Source organism: Gymnoscopelus braueri, assembly GCF_963280865.1.
Source record: "Gymnoscopelus braueri genome assembly, chromosome: 9".
NCBI classification, from domain to species: Eukaryota; Metazoa; Chordata; class Actinopteri; order Myctophiformes; family Myctophidae; genus Gymnoscopelus; species Gymnoscopelus braueri.
Genome location: NC_137610.1, coordinates 19,724,510 through 19,741,477, shown reverse-complemented (window position 1 = coordinate 19,741,477; position 16,968 = coordinate 19,724,510).

Genomic DNA, 16,968 nt, shown 5'->3' with positions numbered 1-16,968 from the left:
GCCAAACGTGTTGGTAGCGCCTCCAAAGAATTTGTTAAAATCACCCAATATGCTTCTGTTGGTAATCGCTCTTGTTTTGAACAACCTGCCAGCACACACCTGCTGAGAGGTGTGTGCCAGTAGTCACAGGTGTATGTGACTGGCACCTGAACATGGGTTCTGCAACTTTGTTGAGTTGGAGTGTGTAATACACAGCATACACACTGTGTATGCTCCAAGCAACAACACTGCCCCCATGGAAAGATGCCACGTTTGTCCCTTCAGGATAAGGCCCGTGCAATACTAGGGCAAGTGAAGCTGGTGTTCCGTTACGCAGATTACGCATTATTTGATGTCAGCCCTAGTACCATTTGCAGGCAGGTGTGTGCCAGTCACAGGTGTGTAGACTAGACTGAAAGAGCGAGCCCTATCGATGGTCTTGAAGGGCGGATCCAAACCTAGGCCGTTGGATTCCAGCGCCGCTTCCTATTGCTTCACCAATCTATGTCCCCGCCGTACAGCCTGGTTTATTCCGTTCCATGAACGCCAAGCCAGGCTGAAAAGGAGCGACTTTGTCGAGCTAGACCTTGTCAAGCCAGGCTGTGTCGAGCCAGGATGGTAAAGCCAGGCTTCACGTATTCCTATAAAAGCCCATGAAAGTCGATAGCAGAATCCTTGAACTTGACCAATCATAGAGCCCAAAACCAGAGCGGCGTTCTTCTCTATGGCTGAACAGCAGAACTGCAGCAGCTCATGGAACAGTGGCGCTCCCAGGAATTACATTTAGGGCAGGCAAGATTCTGCCCTAAATGTTTCAGGGCAGAATCTGCCCTGGGTACTCAGGGAAAAATCTCGGGGGAAACAAGTTAACAACAACACTACACTGACTACAAAACTGAAAAATGTTAATAAAAACAATATGCAAGTATAATCAATCAATCAATTCTTCAGCGGTGGTCTCTTCATGTTGTAGTTTAGTAATGAATGGTTCAAGCTGCTCTCAGAGCCCCTTTTATGCCAGGTGAGTACAGGTGATGGCCCAGACAACCACCCCTGGCACTCCTGGTACCCCATGAAGACAAAGGCACACATTTGCATCACTATATAGGCGAGGGTCGCTCTGCTGAATGGATACGGTGGTGATTAGCTTCCTGCCCTCGTGAATGGACGAGGCACTATGAGCGCGGCACTATGAGCTTGTAGATCTGCTATTTTTGAAAAATCTTGAAAATGTGTGCATATCTTTGAAATAATATACATTTTTAAAGCGAACATTTTTAACTCAAATCTTTGCTTCTGGGGGTCCCTGGCACAAAACATTTTCAGATGGGGGTCCGCGGCCAAATGTATATCAATTTAGGGATCCTTGGCATGAAAAAGGTTGAAAACCACAGTTCTAAATGGCAGTGGTTCACAAACTTTTTAGCTAAAGAGTCTTGAGGTCTGGGTCCCGTCTCCCGGGGAGACATCAAATTTCTCTTTTGGGTCTTGAGTCCCAAGACTCAAGACCCAAAAGAGTCTTGAGTCAAGACCCAGGCTCCCGGGGAGACATCAAATTTCTCTTTTGGGTCTTGAGTCCCAAGACTCAAGACCCAAAAGAGAAATTTGATGTCTCCCCGGGAGCCTGGGTCTTGACTCAAGACCCAAAAGAGAAATTTGATGTCTCCCCGGAATCATACGAGGAAGTAAAATAATAATAATAAGCAAGAAAGGAAACACGGCCGCAATAAATGGATCCAGGGAGAAAGCGTGGCAAAGTATTGCCGACAAATTAAATGCACAAGTCGTCCAAAAATATATACAATTTATATACAAGTCCATAAATATATAATTCAGTTAGGCTTAAACATGAGGAGTGTATAGTGAATATTGGAATTATCGCCTACTAATCTACAATGCGATAGCCTATTATATGCGCCATGCATGCTGCACCAATATGTCTGAGTCTGTGCTCAGGAATGTGTCAAAAACAAAAAAATCCCCATGAATTCAAGGCTTCATGTAGTGTGTAATTGATAGAAAATAAGTATTTTTTAGGTGAATTATTCTTTTAAGTGTCTTGTTTAGGGACACTTTGGCGAGGCCTGGGTTTGAACCTGGGATTTATGGCTTGCCAGGCAGGCTCTCTAACCATTCAGCTATGGCCACATCATCAGCAGAGATTCTAAGGCAGTTCTACTCTGTAACATTAAAGGGGTTTCAGGGGAAACCAGCAAAATGAGGAATAATATAATAAAAGACTGTCTTGCTAATAAAGCGTCATGTCTCTAATTTTTTACAATGTATTTGATATTACCTTTATATTATTTAATAAATTATGCATTTCATCCTCTATATATTGTCCAGCAGCCTTTATGATAAAGGCGAAAAAAGATAGCAGACCCGTGGGAGCCAGATTGTGCTGGGATTCGATCCCATGATCTTGTGGTCTGAAGTCAAGAGCTCTTCTGACTGAGCTATGGATAAAGTAGCCGTAGTTTAAGCAGAAGTCACACTTTCAACTCCCACCCTCGCCAGGGTCAAAAACTTTATATTTGAAATCCGAACGTTTATGTAGATGAATGAACGGGTCAAAAATGGAGAAAGTGCAAACACCAGGTTGAAGTTCATCTATGACGGTCATGACAGATCCAGACTGCACTAGCGATTTGTTTACATTCGACCGCATGGCTCATTTGCATAAGACGTTACCATATTGATTTTATCCCACTGTTGAGGGTTAGGGTTATGTTTTATATATTTTGTTTAAGACTTACAGTAGGCTGCCTTGCCCCACTGGAATACAGTGACTGATATGAATTAATAATATACTGGACCATGTGTAAAATGAAGAATACCTTGTGATGTCAGTGACATTTTGTTACAAATGAAAATAAAAATAAGAAACAGTGCAGTAACAATACGTTTTCGTATAGCAGCAATTTTGCATGTAGGCTACAATATAAATATTAATATATTGTCAGGCGGAAACCTCATTATGGCCAAAATTGTTACTTTCTAAAATAGCAAAAACAGCAGATCGACAAAAAAAAACAAGACTCGCGCAACATAACTTGGCAAGACACACCATCTCCGGTTTACTTTATCTGCATAGTCTCGCGTCTCCTGTAGCTATCTGCGTGAAGTGGGTGGACGCCTTTTTAGGAGACCGGAAGCAGGTTGACTATGCAGATACGGGAAGTAAACCGGAGATGGTGTGTCTTGCCGATTTTTGTTGCACGAGTCTTGTTTTGGTTTTTTTCAGGACTTTCAAAAAGCGTTAAGCATTGGTTCTCAAAGTGGGTTCCGGGGACCCCCAGGGGTCCTTGGGGGGGGTTCCATGGGGTCACCAGCTAAATTTTATTATTAAATATGGCTCTTTTATTGCTACTTTTAACGTTTTAATGGATCCTATGTAAGTAAAGCCTGCTAAAAGTGTCAAACTCCCAAAATCCACCTGGAAATTACATCTAAAATTTCCTGAGGGGGGGGCCCCAGTGTGTGTGTGTGTGTGTGTGTGTGTGTGTGTGTGTGTGTGTGTGTGTGTGTGTGTGCGTGCGTGCGTGCGTGCGTGTCAGCGCTGGACTGGTCCCAGAATATTTCTTGTCTCCCGTTTTGTTTTTATAGCCTATTATACTGTAGTCCAGCTTATTGTATGAAAGTCACCAAAACAGCAATGACAGTGTGAACCTGCCTTTTCTTTTGTCATTTTTTTCTAGCTTTTTACTTTAGTGACTTTACCAATATTTGTTTTGTGAACTGTTTTGCACTAACAAAGCCACCTTAGGTTCCACCTGTTTACCACTAGATGTCACTGTAGCACCATGATACACTCTGAAGAGCAGCAAAGCATTTTCTGAAAAATGAAGATTGTTGTTTAGTCCTGCTGTAAGTGATTTTAAAGTAAATCTCAAATAGCAATTTTTCACTGGGTTTATTTTTCACATAAAAAAGTCGGATGGTGTACCTAATTATAACGCTCAATTAGTGAGTTGCAGCCGGTTCCATTTACATCAGGTTGTTTTTTTGTCGTTTTAGTTAGTTGTTGGAAATTGATTAAACTTTTCTGTATGTCTCTGCCCCCCCTCAAAAACAAACAAACAAACAAACAAACAAACTCAGTTTACATACTAAAACACACACACACACACACACACACACACACACACACACACACACACACACACACACACACACACACACACACACACATTTGCACTCAAGGGACAACAATGGAATTGTGTTTTATCCTCTTGATAGATATGTACAAATATGTTTGTGTATAAGCATTTTTGTCAACAAGAATATCAAACAATGATAAAACTCACATTCATGACAAGTAAATGGTAAAGGGTGCATTTTGTACCAAATCCAAAGTGCATTTACATCACACATGGACCTTGGAGGCAAACATGCAAGGCACCAACCTCCTCACCGGGAGCAATTATGGGTTCAGACTCGAGTGTTGCTCAAGGACACTTTGACACTTTGACAGGAGGAGCCGATCATCGAACTAGGAAGATTCTAATTCCAAGACAGCCACTCTACCCCCTGAGTCACTGTGGTGGGAAAAGTACTCAAATTCTTTACTTAAGTAAAAGTACCAATACTGCAATATAGAAATACTCTGTTACAAGTGAAAGTTCAGAATTCAAAATGTACTTGAGTAAAAGTACAAAAGTATTGGCATCAAAATGTACTTAAAGTACCAAAAGTAAAAGTACTAAAATTTTTGAAAATAGTATGTATAAAATAGGGATAAAGTGGTTAATGTATGTTTCATAATATCATAATTTAGATCTGAAAAGTAACTAAGTTTTCATATAATTGTGGTGGAGTAAAAGTACAATATTTGCCTCTGAGATGTAGTGGAGTAGAAGTAAAAGTATTGGAAATTGGAAATACTCAAGTAAAGTACAAATACCTCAACATTGTACTTAAGTACAGTACTTAAGTAAATGTACTTAGTTACTTTCCACCACACGTGACTGCTTTTGCAAATTCAAAAATGAAATGTGTGTACAGCGCCACTGTGCCCTCACTGCCCAATATCCTATCACACCAAGACACATCAGATAACATGAATAGCATTCCCTGCTCTTCCCTCTCATCTTCATCGACATTCCCCCTGCCCACTCTCATTCTCTATACCTCTTTATTCCAATGTATTACTGTTCATCTTTCATCTACACATCCTTCCTCTCCAATCCCTCTAAATTCCATTACCGCATCTTTTCACATCACCTCTCTTGTCTTCTCACTGTGTTGCCCACTTTTCTCTCCCCGCCCCCAATTCTTCCTTCTCTCCTTCTCAAGCCATGGTGCCTCTGTTTGTTTAGCCCCAGCCCTAGCCTATACAGGCTTTAATTAAAAGAGCCTGTGCACGCTCTCCATGTCTGTCTCTCTGTCTCCGAGGTCTACATGGTAAAATATGTTCATTTCATCTCTGAGAGTGTAGAAATGGGATGAAATCAACACTCAACACTCCATTTACAGTGTATGTGTAGTGGACAGCTGGGGAGTTGGAAGGGAAGTAAGAAGAACCCCACCAAACACACGCACACGCACGCACACGCACGCACGCACGCGCACGCACGCGCGCACGCACGCGCGCGCACACACACACACACACACACACACACACACACACACACACACACACACACACACACACACACACACACACACACACACACACACACATTGGAGCGTGGATGAGGATCTGAAGGTGTTAAACTTGAGTTATGTCCCTTATGGAGATGAGACAAAACCAGTAATTCTTCTTTAATGGACCCTCAGAGGCCCATGACGGCACTCATCGTTGAAACAGCAATGATGGGTGGGAGGGTCGGCGTCAAGAGTATGGCGGCCATGATGGAAATAGCGGCAGTTCTTCAGTTGGCTGTGAAGGCTGCGGGGAAGATAGCATAACGTTAATGTGGATGAGGGCAATTGTTAGCACAGACACCGTGGCAATTTAGCAAACTGGCAGAGGACAGAGCAGAGAAAGCGGGCCCTACTCTCTTGGGGGCCGTTTGTTTTGCATTAGCACAGCCCAGGGTTGTTGGACACGGTACAACTGAAATGAAGATGGCTAACGTCCCACTGATAGTGGAATGCTTTAACCTTTAACTAGTCCACAATGACACTCTGGAGGTTTGTCTGATTTGCCTTGCCGGCAGCCTCCTGCAGTATCACTGCTCTCCGTATACTGACATTCCAGATACTGGAGCAAATGTTATCACGTTATTTATAGCAATAGAAGTGTTCACTCTCACCCCTCACTTGTTATTCTATGCTCTCTCCCATACAGCTCGCCTATAAGGCTGCATGCACTTACTGTATACGCACATATTATTGTGAGGGCCGTTCATACCAAGTAACTATAACTATAATATTACTGCAACTATGGTTCACCATTGTCTTTGTTATAGTTGTGGTGTGACCTTCCACTTGAGTCAGAACGATTAAAAAAACCCGATATCTTTGGCCCCGTACTGCTATAGTTGTGAGGACTCTTCTGTTAAATTCATTCCCTCAACTGTAACCGTAACCTTCACCCTAACTTACCATAACTCTAAATCTATTAAACTAAAAAAAAAAAAAAAGTGAAAAAAGTGGGGGGGGGGAGAGTGAAAAAAGTGAGATCATACATTTTCCACATCTTTCTATTTGGTTCTCACAAAGACAGCAAAATAAGTCCTCTCTCTCTCTCTCTCTCTCTCTCTCTCTCTCTCTCTCTCTCTCTCTCTCTCTCTCTCTCTCTCTCTCTCTCTCTCTCTCTCTCTCTCTCTGCAGTCTTGGCTGTTGTGCCATAGCTCCAGTGAACTGAAGATAAGACCCAGTGTTTTCACATGTAAATAGTGTGTGGAGGGGAAGGAGGGCGTATTGTCAGCGTGGAGCAGCTCTGAGGGCCTCTGAGGAGCTCCGCTGAGGGTTTGGCCAGCACAGCCCTTATCAGATGAAGAGCAGGCCTCTGAGATTGGAGGGAGGGGGGCGTCCACGAGGGATGAGGGGTGCGCGGGCAAAAGAGGGGTGCAGTGGGGGAACCTCCAGGAGAATAGAACAGCTGGCGGAGTCACGCGTGCAACCCCAAAAGCACACAGAGCCCAGACACAGTGAGCACGGTGGGAATCTTCGCCACTAAGACGTCCACAAACACACGGCCTCTTGTGTTATTATTATCAGCCACCGCCCAGCACGTCTGAGCATGCAACGCGGCAACACACAATCCTAGAATCTCACAATCTCACACAATCACAAACACAACATGCATGCAAACAGAAACACAATCACTGAGAACATCCGTCAACGGGCGACCTCACACATTTTCAAATACACGTGCAAAGAATGCATAGTCATACTCACTGACCATTATACTGTTCTGTAGGCCCTTCTAACAAAACTAACCCAGACAACTCTGCATGTTTTACAGAATATATGTTTTACAAGTCTGTGAGTGGGTGCCACAGTCTGATCAAAGGTCAATCCTTTATTTTGTTTTTATCCAGCCCGCCACATTGTTTGGATGAACAAAAAGAGCAGCTTAAAATCGTGCCCGATCAGGCACCATTTGGTGATGTTTCTTACGTACATCAACGTCCAAAAATGGCCATCATACCGATACACACCATGGCTTACCTCATATATATGCATGTATGCGTAATGCGTATTATGTGCATAAGTCAGGGCAGCATTAGCAGCTGAAACAGTAACACTTCCTTGGTTTAGAATAGGGCTCTGGTTCTTGTCCCTTCCATTCAGGCCAGTGTTAAACACACAGACTAGCATGCTAATGGATAATCCCTTAGGACCAGCTACCTTTGTCCCAGCCCTAAGAGGATGTCTCTCTCTGGGTACTGGGTGACAGCCACCATCCTGCTACTGGACAGCCAGCAGGTTGCCAGATACTTATCTTGGTGTTCCACCGGAATGCCAGTGGGTCACCAGGCCCTGATGGGTGTCTGATGGGCGGAAGATTGGCGTTTGTCCTTGTTTCCTTTCCGCTGACCGCGATGCACCAGGGAGAGGTATGCTAACTGTCCCCAGCCCTCCTAGTCAAAGTGAAAGTGAGGTGTTGTGGAGGGGGGTCTCTGTCATACAGTAGGTGGTCTGTATGGGTCGACAAAGCCCCCCAACCGGTCTGATAGACTACAGTAGATGTGGTATGAGGTTTGTACTTTCACTTAAAGGCACCCCCCAGTGACCTCACCTACAGTCAGTAAAAGCATATCAAACAAGTATTGAAAGAAAAATAGATGGTTTCCAAGGAAAATACCAGTAACCGTGGTTATGATCAATAAATGGCTACAATGCATTCCCTCTGCATGCACAACTGCTGCACAGGTGACATTCACTGCGAGCTTGACTGGAACAGATGGATGTAATTTGCCTTTTGTAATTTGGGGGTAAAGAGGGAAGTCATAAAGATTGTGTGATGTCACGGGCACTTCTGTAAGTTTGATTGATGTAAAAAAATATATTAACAACTTTACCACATGAACCACATATCCCTATTCTGAGGCAAACGTTTGGCAAAAATAGCAGATCTACAAGCTCACAATGTGTCATGTCGTATCGCGACACAATATGTTGTGAGCTTCAGATCGTCTGTTTTCGGCAAAGAGATTTTGTGTAGAGGGAAATTGGGAAATAGTGTGAATATAGCGAAAGTAGTGAAATTTGTCAAAATAACGACGTGCTGTGAGCTTGTACGATTTTTGAATAGGGATGCCAGTTTTAAAGTGGTTAAGAAGAAAAAAAGGTGCTCCTGGGGAGATGATCACTCTTCAATGTATCCCTGTGGATCAGCACATTCCACACTGCAAGGTGGACAGTGGAAGACAGGGAGACACGAGCCATTGATTTGCTATGAGTACATTCCACAGTGCAAGGTGCAGGAAGAAGAGGAAGGAGACACAGGAGGAGAGTGCTGGAGAGGAGAGGAGAGGAGTGGAGAGGAGAGGAGAGGAGAGGAGAGGAGAGGAGAGGAGAGGAGAGAGAGGAGTGAGGAAGCTCTCTTGGGGGATAACAGCATTATCTCTGCTCCTTCTGACTCGATCAACAGGCAGACAATGAGGAAGAGAGAAGGCATCTTGTAGATATATATGTTGGCGTCATGTAGTGCGTGTGTGGTATTGTATGATGTTGGCGGTAGGAAAGCTATATGATGATTATTTTAAACTATTTATCCAGCCCTGGTTCTATACTGTCTGTGATGAAATATGGTGGCCTCATCGCAACTCTGCATCCTCATCTGTCTTTTTTGCCCCCAGAGGAAAAGCCCCACATACTTTAGAACTTGGTACTCGCACACATACATGTACCATATACTGTACACTACACACGTTCACAGGAACACAGGAACACGGGGCTGCGCACACGCACAAGGCTTCAACACTGCTACAGATTTGCCTCGCCATTGTTAATGTTACTGATAGATTTATAAATATGTATTTATTTCATTTGTATGTGCCTGTTCATATTTCGTAGCCAGCATGTCTACATCAGTTTGGCTGAACTGCCTGGGTCTCTCACGCAGCGCCTGTGTGTCTGATAATTATGTCTAGAGCTGGCCTCCTAGTATATGTCAACAATATTAGATAGTAGGTTAATCTTGGTATTGTTTACAGTATTGAGGGCATCGCGAACCTGGTTTCCTGGGAAACGGAGCAAGATGGGGCCACAGACGACCAACACTCTGTGTATAAAAAACGTTGTATCGCTGCTTAAACTTCAGAGAAATATGATCTGGAACCTATCTCTAAGCATTTCCGAGAAGTAAGATCTCTTCTCATGGAATAGACCTAAATAATACATTTTAGTAAGAAGTTTCCTCTCTTCATTTGATTTAATTAATTCATACCTGACCGATAGATATGGACCCGATTTTACTAAAGAAAAATAAAGCTAAAGCTATCAACTACCTTGCTATTGTTGATACAGTACAAGTACAGTATGTCACTATATGTTCAACTACCTTGCTACCTGAGATCACTGGAAGGCTCTGGGTGAGACCATTTTATGGGAGGGGGGGGGGGGGGTCACATACATTTTATGAAGCACCATATGTTGATATGTTTTTCTTTTTAATGTATAAGTCTTCTTAAGGTTTGTGCGTAATGACAAACATCTAAAAGTCGCCTTTGGACAGAGACTACAAGGAGTGGAGCAGTCCAAATGTCCCATAGCCTATTTAAACACTGCTCCACCACCCCCACTGTACTGAGCACATCGATGAGTATTGGCTTCGGTGCCGATGCTAGGCTGGACAACCCTGTGCGCCTTGCTTGCAGAGACGGGAATTGAACCTGTGGCTCTGGTCGCTGTGTGGCTTTCTGTGCCAAAGAGCACAGAGGTGTCCACCAACTATCCGCTGCCCTACGAATCTTGAAATTTGTTTGACAACTTCTTAATACTTTAAGTTTTAAACACAAATCTTTCTTAAGGGGCCTTATGAGTATGTGTACTTTACCTTTTTTTTAAAATGATTATTAACTTATAACTTTCAGTTATAAGTCATTACATTTCAAAGACAAATATTGTGCTTTTGACTCCACAACATTTATATACAAATACAAACATAGTAGATCTAATATAGTGAAAATAGCTTACAAGCTCACAACACATCGCATTTAGACGTGCTGTGAGCTTGTAGATAAGTTATTTTCACATTTGTTTTTTCTGGCATTTTCCCCCTGATTTATATGAATCAGATTTGAATGACATTCCTAAGTGGTTTGAAATGAGATTCTAATAAGATTTCTGAACGCTCGTACACTGAAGCTTGATTCATACTTTGTCATACAACGGTGTCATTGATTCAATATAAAATCAACTAAAATGTGCATGTAGATTACCATTTTAGAGGATGGTTGAATCAACATTGATTTAGAGTCAGTTATGGTTGAAAATCCAACGTTTATTCAACATTTAACACAATTAGCGCTTTCTGTATAATTTTAATGTTAGGTTTCAATATGGATTCAATATTTCTGCCTAACCATATTTCAACATTGATCTGGGACTGGTTTAATATCGAACCATGTATGGCTAGTACTTGCGAACTTTCTATTCTTGCAGCACTGGCCAATGTTCATCAGGCTACACAGCTAAATCTGGAGTGTTAATTTAACTCTGAAAGTGTAGAAATGAACCCTTAGGGATCCATGTTTACTCTTTCAGAGTTGAATTAACACTACGGATTTTGCTTTGTGAGAACGCGTGCTTGTGGTGGATTATTCTTGCAGCATCAATAAGGGAGCTGAACCCCCTGTTCCTCCTAGATCCCCCATGATGCTCGAGGATAATGCTATTCCTCCAGACATACGTACATACCCTCTTCTCCAACAATTCCCCACCCTCAGCAACATGCTCTCACATACATCCTTCATCTATACGTATCCTCCCATCCCCCTTACCATACACACACACACACGCACACGCACACGCACACGCACACGCACACGCACACGCACACGCACACGCACACGCACACACACACACACACACACACACACACACACACACACACACACACACACACACACACACACACACACGTATATCCCATAACAACCCTCTCAGCCCATTCCACCCACCGCCCAGGGCCACCCCATGCCTCGCACGTTCCTCTCAGACAGGGAGCACGACGTCCCAGCCTGTCCGAACCCCCCAGCTCCATCCATCATATCGGCCCCCCCAGCCTCCATCGCAGCCCCACAAAAGGCAGCCAACCCAAAGAAAAGAAAAGGCCAAAAAAAAAAGTGGTGGGGGAGATACAGCCGCTACCATGCAGAACAGCGCTGGCCCGAGGACCATCTTTTGTCCGCGGTCCTGCCTCTCCTCGCCTGGTCTCTCCCCCAAACACACCCTCTCCTCCTAGGGAACAACGGACCAGGGGCTGGGGGGGTGGATCTAGGGTGTGGCGCTATCTAAAAAGCTATAGCATGGACCCTTCTGTGGCCCCCTGGTCACCAGCAGACCCTGTGTGTAGGCCTGTCAAAAGGGGTCCGCCCAGGCCCTCCCCTCGAGTCCACGAGCACTCCCTCTGGGGTGGTGGAGCCCCCCTCCCTCCCACACCCAGAGTCTAGCTGGCTCATGGGCCCCATCATGGGCCCAGGCTCAGCAATGCTCTACTAACCTAACTAGTGATGTTCACTAAAGTGGAACAGCTCAGGTGAGGAGAGAGAAGCCAAAGGTTTTAGAACAGAGAGGGGAGAGGCAGGGAGGATTCAGATGAGGCATTGAAAAGCACATCTGTAGAGAATTAAAGAGTCAAACTGAATGAAAGTATGAGACTGACGTTGCTTACATCAAAGGCAGCCTTGACGTTTGTGTCCGAGGGTGAAATGTTGAACTTTATATAATACTATTGAATAAGACCTTTTCTTGTAGTGTCTATAAAAGAGACGAGAGAGATAATGATGCGATGAGATGAGATGAGATAAGTTGAGATGAGATCGGGGAGAAAAGTGAAAAGGAAGCATCCATTAAGTACAAACAAAAGCAGGTTCCTTTCTGGTTGTGGACTGGAGGCCGGTGTCTTTGTGCCTTGTGGAAGAGAGGGAAGTCCCCGCTCGGTCACGTTCACACCCCTCCACTGATGGAGCACCTCTCACTGCCGGACACGCCTGTTACTGCATCCTGCAGCTGCATGCACGCAAACAGAGGTAAGAAGAGAGAGACTAACAGAGAAAGAGAGAGAGAGAGCGATGGAGAGAGAGATGGAGAGAAAGCGAGAGGGAGAGAGAGAAAGAGAGAGATAAAGGGAGAGAGGTCAATCTAGAAAGAGAGAAGAAAGTGTGTGTGTGTGTGTGTGTGTGTGTGTGTGTGTGTGTGTGTGTGTGTGTGTGTGTGTGTGTGTGTGTGTGTGTGTGTGTGTGTGTGTGTGTGTGTGTGTGTGTGTGTGTGTGTGTGTGTGTGTGTGTGTGTGTGTGTGTGTGTGTGTGTGTGTGTGTGTGTGTGTGTGTGTGTGTGTGTGTCGCCTGTGCGTGGGTGCGAGTGCATGTAAAGGAAATGAAATGATGAGTAGATTAGATTATGAGAGTGGCAAGGAAAGAATGAAAGAAAAAATATATATATATGTGCATATTTTCTATGTTCCCCTTTGTCAGAACAACGATGAACCCTGTGGGGGGTTGGGGGTAAAAATGTTACCGTGCCCGTCCGAACACCCCAATAGAAAATGGCTACAAAGTAATGCAGGAAAAAAGTAAACAACGTAAGAAGATGAGGGAAATAATAATAATGAGCCGAAAACCCGGCACCAGGGAAAACAAAGCACATGTTGACTTGACCAGACAGAGTGCAATGTTTTATGAGGCCCTGGAGAGTTGTGAGGCTGATAGTAGACTGGTGGGATGGGAGGGGGGGGGATACGGGTTCTGCATAGATAGAATAGGGCTGTATGTGCCGCTGCTATTGTTAATCACAGCCAAGCAGAACCGTACCCATTAACCAGCATGAAGTGGGGTGGGGAGCAGTGCTTATTATCTATTTTCAGGGTTGCCAACTTTCAGAAGGAGCTTGGGGTGAGATTTGTGTGCATGGTTAGGGTGGGTTGGTGGGGTAGGGTTGGGTTGGGTTAATACCACTTGAAATACTGTCCCGAGGAAAGCTATCCATAACAGCTGTTCAACGTTTTGTATCCTATATCATACAAATACATATCTTTATGTTGGAGTTGTGACTATAGAGGAACATTATTAGAGCTCAAATAATATATAGTTTTGCAGGAGCAGTGTAGTGCATCAAAGTGAAAGTGCAGGCCTACAATACAGTATGCAACATGCACTAACTGTACTGTAAATCATTCCTTGTTAACTCATTCCTCATCTTTGTAAGAATTAAACTGATCCTCTAAACAAATTCACTAAGTATTTGACAATAAATCATGGAAATCATACAAGGAGGCATACACCCAGACACCCTGAGAAATAATGTCCAACTCATCTACATCACTTCAGAGTCTAACTCACATCAAGCTACAGTACAGTAAACAGCTACAGTACTCATAATATGACCACACTGGTAGGAACTCACAAACATCTCAGCTTAGCCATCTCAAAAGTAGGAATTGAAAAAAATCCCAAAAAGTTGCACATCCAAAATTTTCAAATCAATGGAGGACAAAGTACTCACATTTCAGCTTGGGCATTTTCCCTTGTTTCTATTTAACCACTTCAACTTGGCATCTGTATTTTATCATTATCTAAAAAAAATCCTTCAAAGATGTTCAACTTTTATATTAAAAAAAATATTTATTTTTTACTTCCAAACTCAAAATAGTGAAAATAGACGATCTACAAGCTTGTGGATCAACTATTTTTGATCTACTATTACCAGCCAATGTCAGTATGAAATAGGGCTTAAGTGGTTAATTGCTGGGGATAAAAATAAATTTGCAAATAGAGCTGTAGCCTATAATTGAAAAGCCCTGCACATTGAAAAGTTAATACAGTGTAACTAAGGAAGGCTTCTTCCAACAAGTTGTCTTTTATCACAATTAATGACAGTGGAGTGTGCTGCCACTACTGTAGAGAGCTTATTTTTTTTAAACACAAATCTTGTATGGGCGTCCCTGGAACAAAATATTTTCAGATGGGGGTCCACAGTCAAATACATTAATTTGTGGGTCCTTGAAATTAAAATGTCTGAGAACCACTGATGCCTAAGCTATTTGTGAGAATCTTTGCCTATAAAAAAATAGGAACCCAAAAATAGGCACGCCAGGGTTAAACCCTCTATACTTAGTTACTAGTAAACTAATACTTGACATGCGTTCGGCTCTGTACTTAATCTGTTCTTTTTCCCCCTCTACACCAACTTTTCCCCAAATGTTCAAGGAGTGTTGTAGGCACTTCTGTCCTGGTTAGGAGTAGTGTCTACCAATTCAATTATTTTTACAAAATAATACAGTCTCTAAATGCCATGCCGCACTATCTCTGTGTGAGAAATGAGAGTGATGGGATGAGGGAGCGTGATCAAGGACATTCGCGTGTTAAGAGATGGCAGTCAAGCATGTTACTGTTTGTGGCGCTGTTAAAAATGAATGGATTAGTATTTGAATGCAATATTTATTCTGTGCAGAGGTGAAAAGGGAAGGTTTTCTTTGAGTCACTGCAGCCTGCAAGAAAAGGGGCACAGAACAGGCATCACACAATGCACAAACACACACTCACTGAAACATGCAAAACATGCGTGCGCGTGCGCGCGCACACACACACACACACACACACACACACACACACACACACACACACACACACACACACACACACACACACACACACACACACACACACACACACACACACACACACACACACACACACACACACACAGACACACACACACACACACACACACTTACTCACTCACTCAAACACACAGCACGCCCAATTGAAACCGTGACTGACCACGTTCCAGGCTCTATTCACTACAACGAACAATAGTGCTGAGGCTGCAAAAAGCCTAAGTGTGTGTTTCTGTGTTCTTCAATATGTGTGTGTGTGTGTGTGTGTGTGTGTGTGTGTGTGTGTGTGTGTGTGTGTGTGTGTGTGTGTGTGTGTGTGTGTGTGTGTGTGTGTGCACGCGCGCGCGCGTGCGTGTGTGTGCACGTGCATGTGTGTGCACGTGCATGTGTGTGTGTGCGAGTTCATATGTTAAGGCCTGTGTCCGATCCTTTGGTGGGTGCACAGATTGCGATTTTCCCAGGTGAACAGTGCCATACGGCGCCTTGCATCCTCCAGCCCATTTAAAGAGCATTTTAAGCCATTAGAAAGCATTCAGCGGGGTCTACATTCCCCCACACACTCTGGTGTCAGGGCATGGAGCCGTGCCCAAAGGCCCCAGGGTGAGGACCTATGCTAAACGGGCCACGGGAACAACACCATACGGAGATGATCCTTTTCTTCCCCAAACACTGGTTGCTGGATGGATGGATGGATGGATGGATGGATGGATGGACGGACGGACGGACGGACGGACGGACGGACGGACGGACGGATGGATGGATGGATGGATGGATGGATGGATGGATGGATGGATGGATGGATGGATGGATGGACGGACGGATGGGGTGGGATGGAATGGGGTGGGGTGGGGTGGGAAGGGTAGATTGCAACAGCTTGTTGAGTTCCCTTACTGGAATAAGTAACTGTTGAATACAAAATAAGTTTCCAAAAGAAAATCCACTTTGTTTCACATTAATCCTGGTGTCCCTATGTTTATCAAAACATTTCAAAATTTGTGAACGTTTTTCAAAGCTGTAAGCTTATAGAATAGCTACTTTCAAATAGCCTAAAGTATAACATAGTAAGTGGTTAAACAGCTGACCTCAGAATGCAAAAAAATATAATTTGAAGATCAATTTACGGCTAATAATATATAATATTGTATTTTTTCTATTGAGAAAATTGGATGAATAGATGGATATGATAGGCTATATATAATGTAATATGTATGTTAATGACAGTGCTCAACAAAGCTAAAACAGTCAATGCAATTGACACAGTCCCCCTTGTGGACACTCCTAGTAAGTTCACCATGCTGACAGCCAAGCATCAGTCTGGCTGGCTGTTAATTCCTCTGACTTACAGCGTTGGACCACAGGCCGCTGTGATACCATGTGGTGCTGACCGTTGCTAGGCAGAGTGCAGCAGCCCATCGCTGTGTGTGTGTGTGTGTGTGTGTGTGTGTGTGTGTGTGTGTGTGTGTGTGTGTGTGTGTGTGTGTGTGTGTGTGTGTGTGTGTGTGTGTGTGTGTGTGTGTGTGTGTGTGTGTGTGTGTGTGCGTGCGTGCGTGCGTGCGTGCGTGCGTGCGTGCGTGCGTGCGTGCGTGCGTGCGTGCGTGCGTGCGTGCGTGTGTGTGCACGCGTGTGTGTGTGTGTTTGCAAGCAGTGTCCAGAGACAGGGGTTCACCAACCACTCCTGATGGTTATAAATGAGAAGTTGTGTCAGCGCAGGGACCCCAGACCATCTGTGATACTCACAGACTATCTCATAGCAC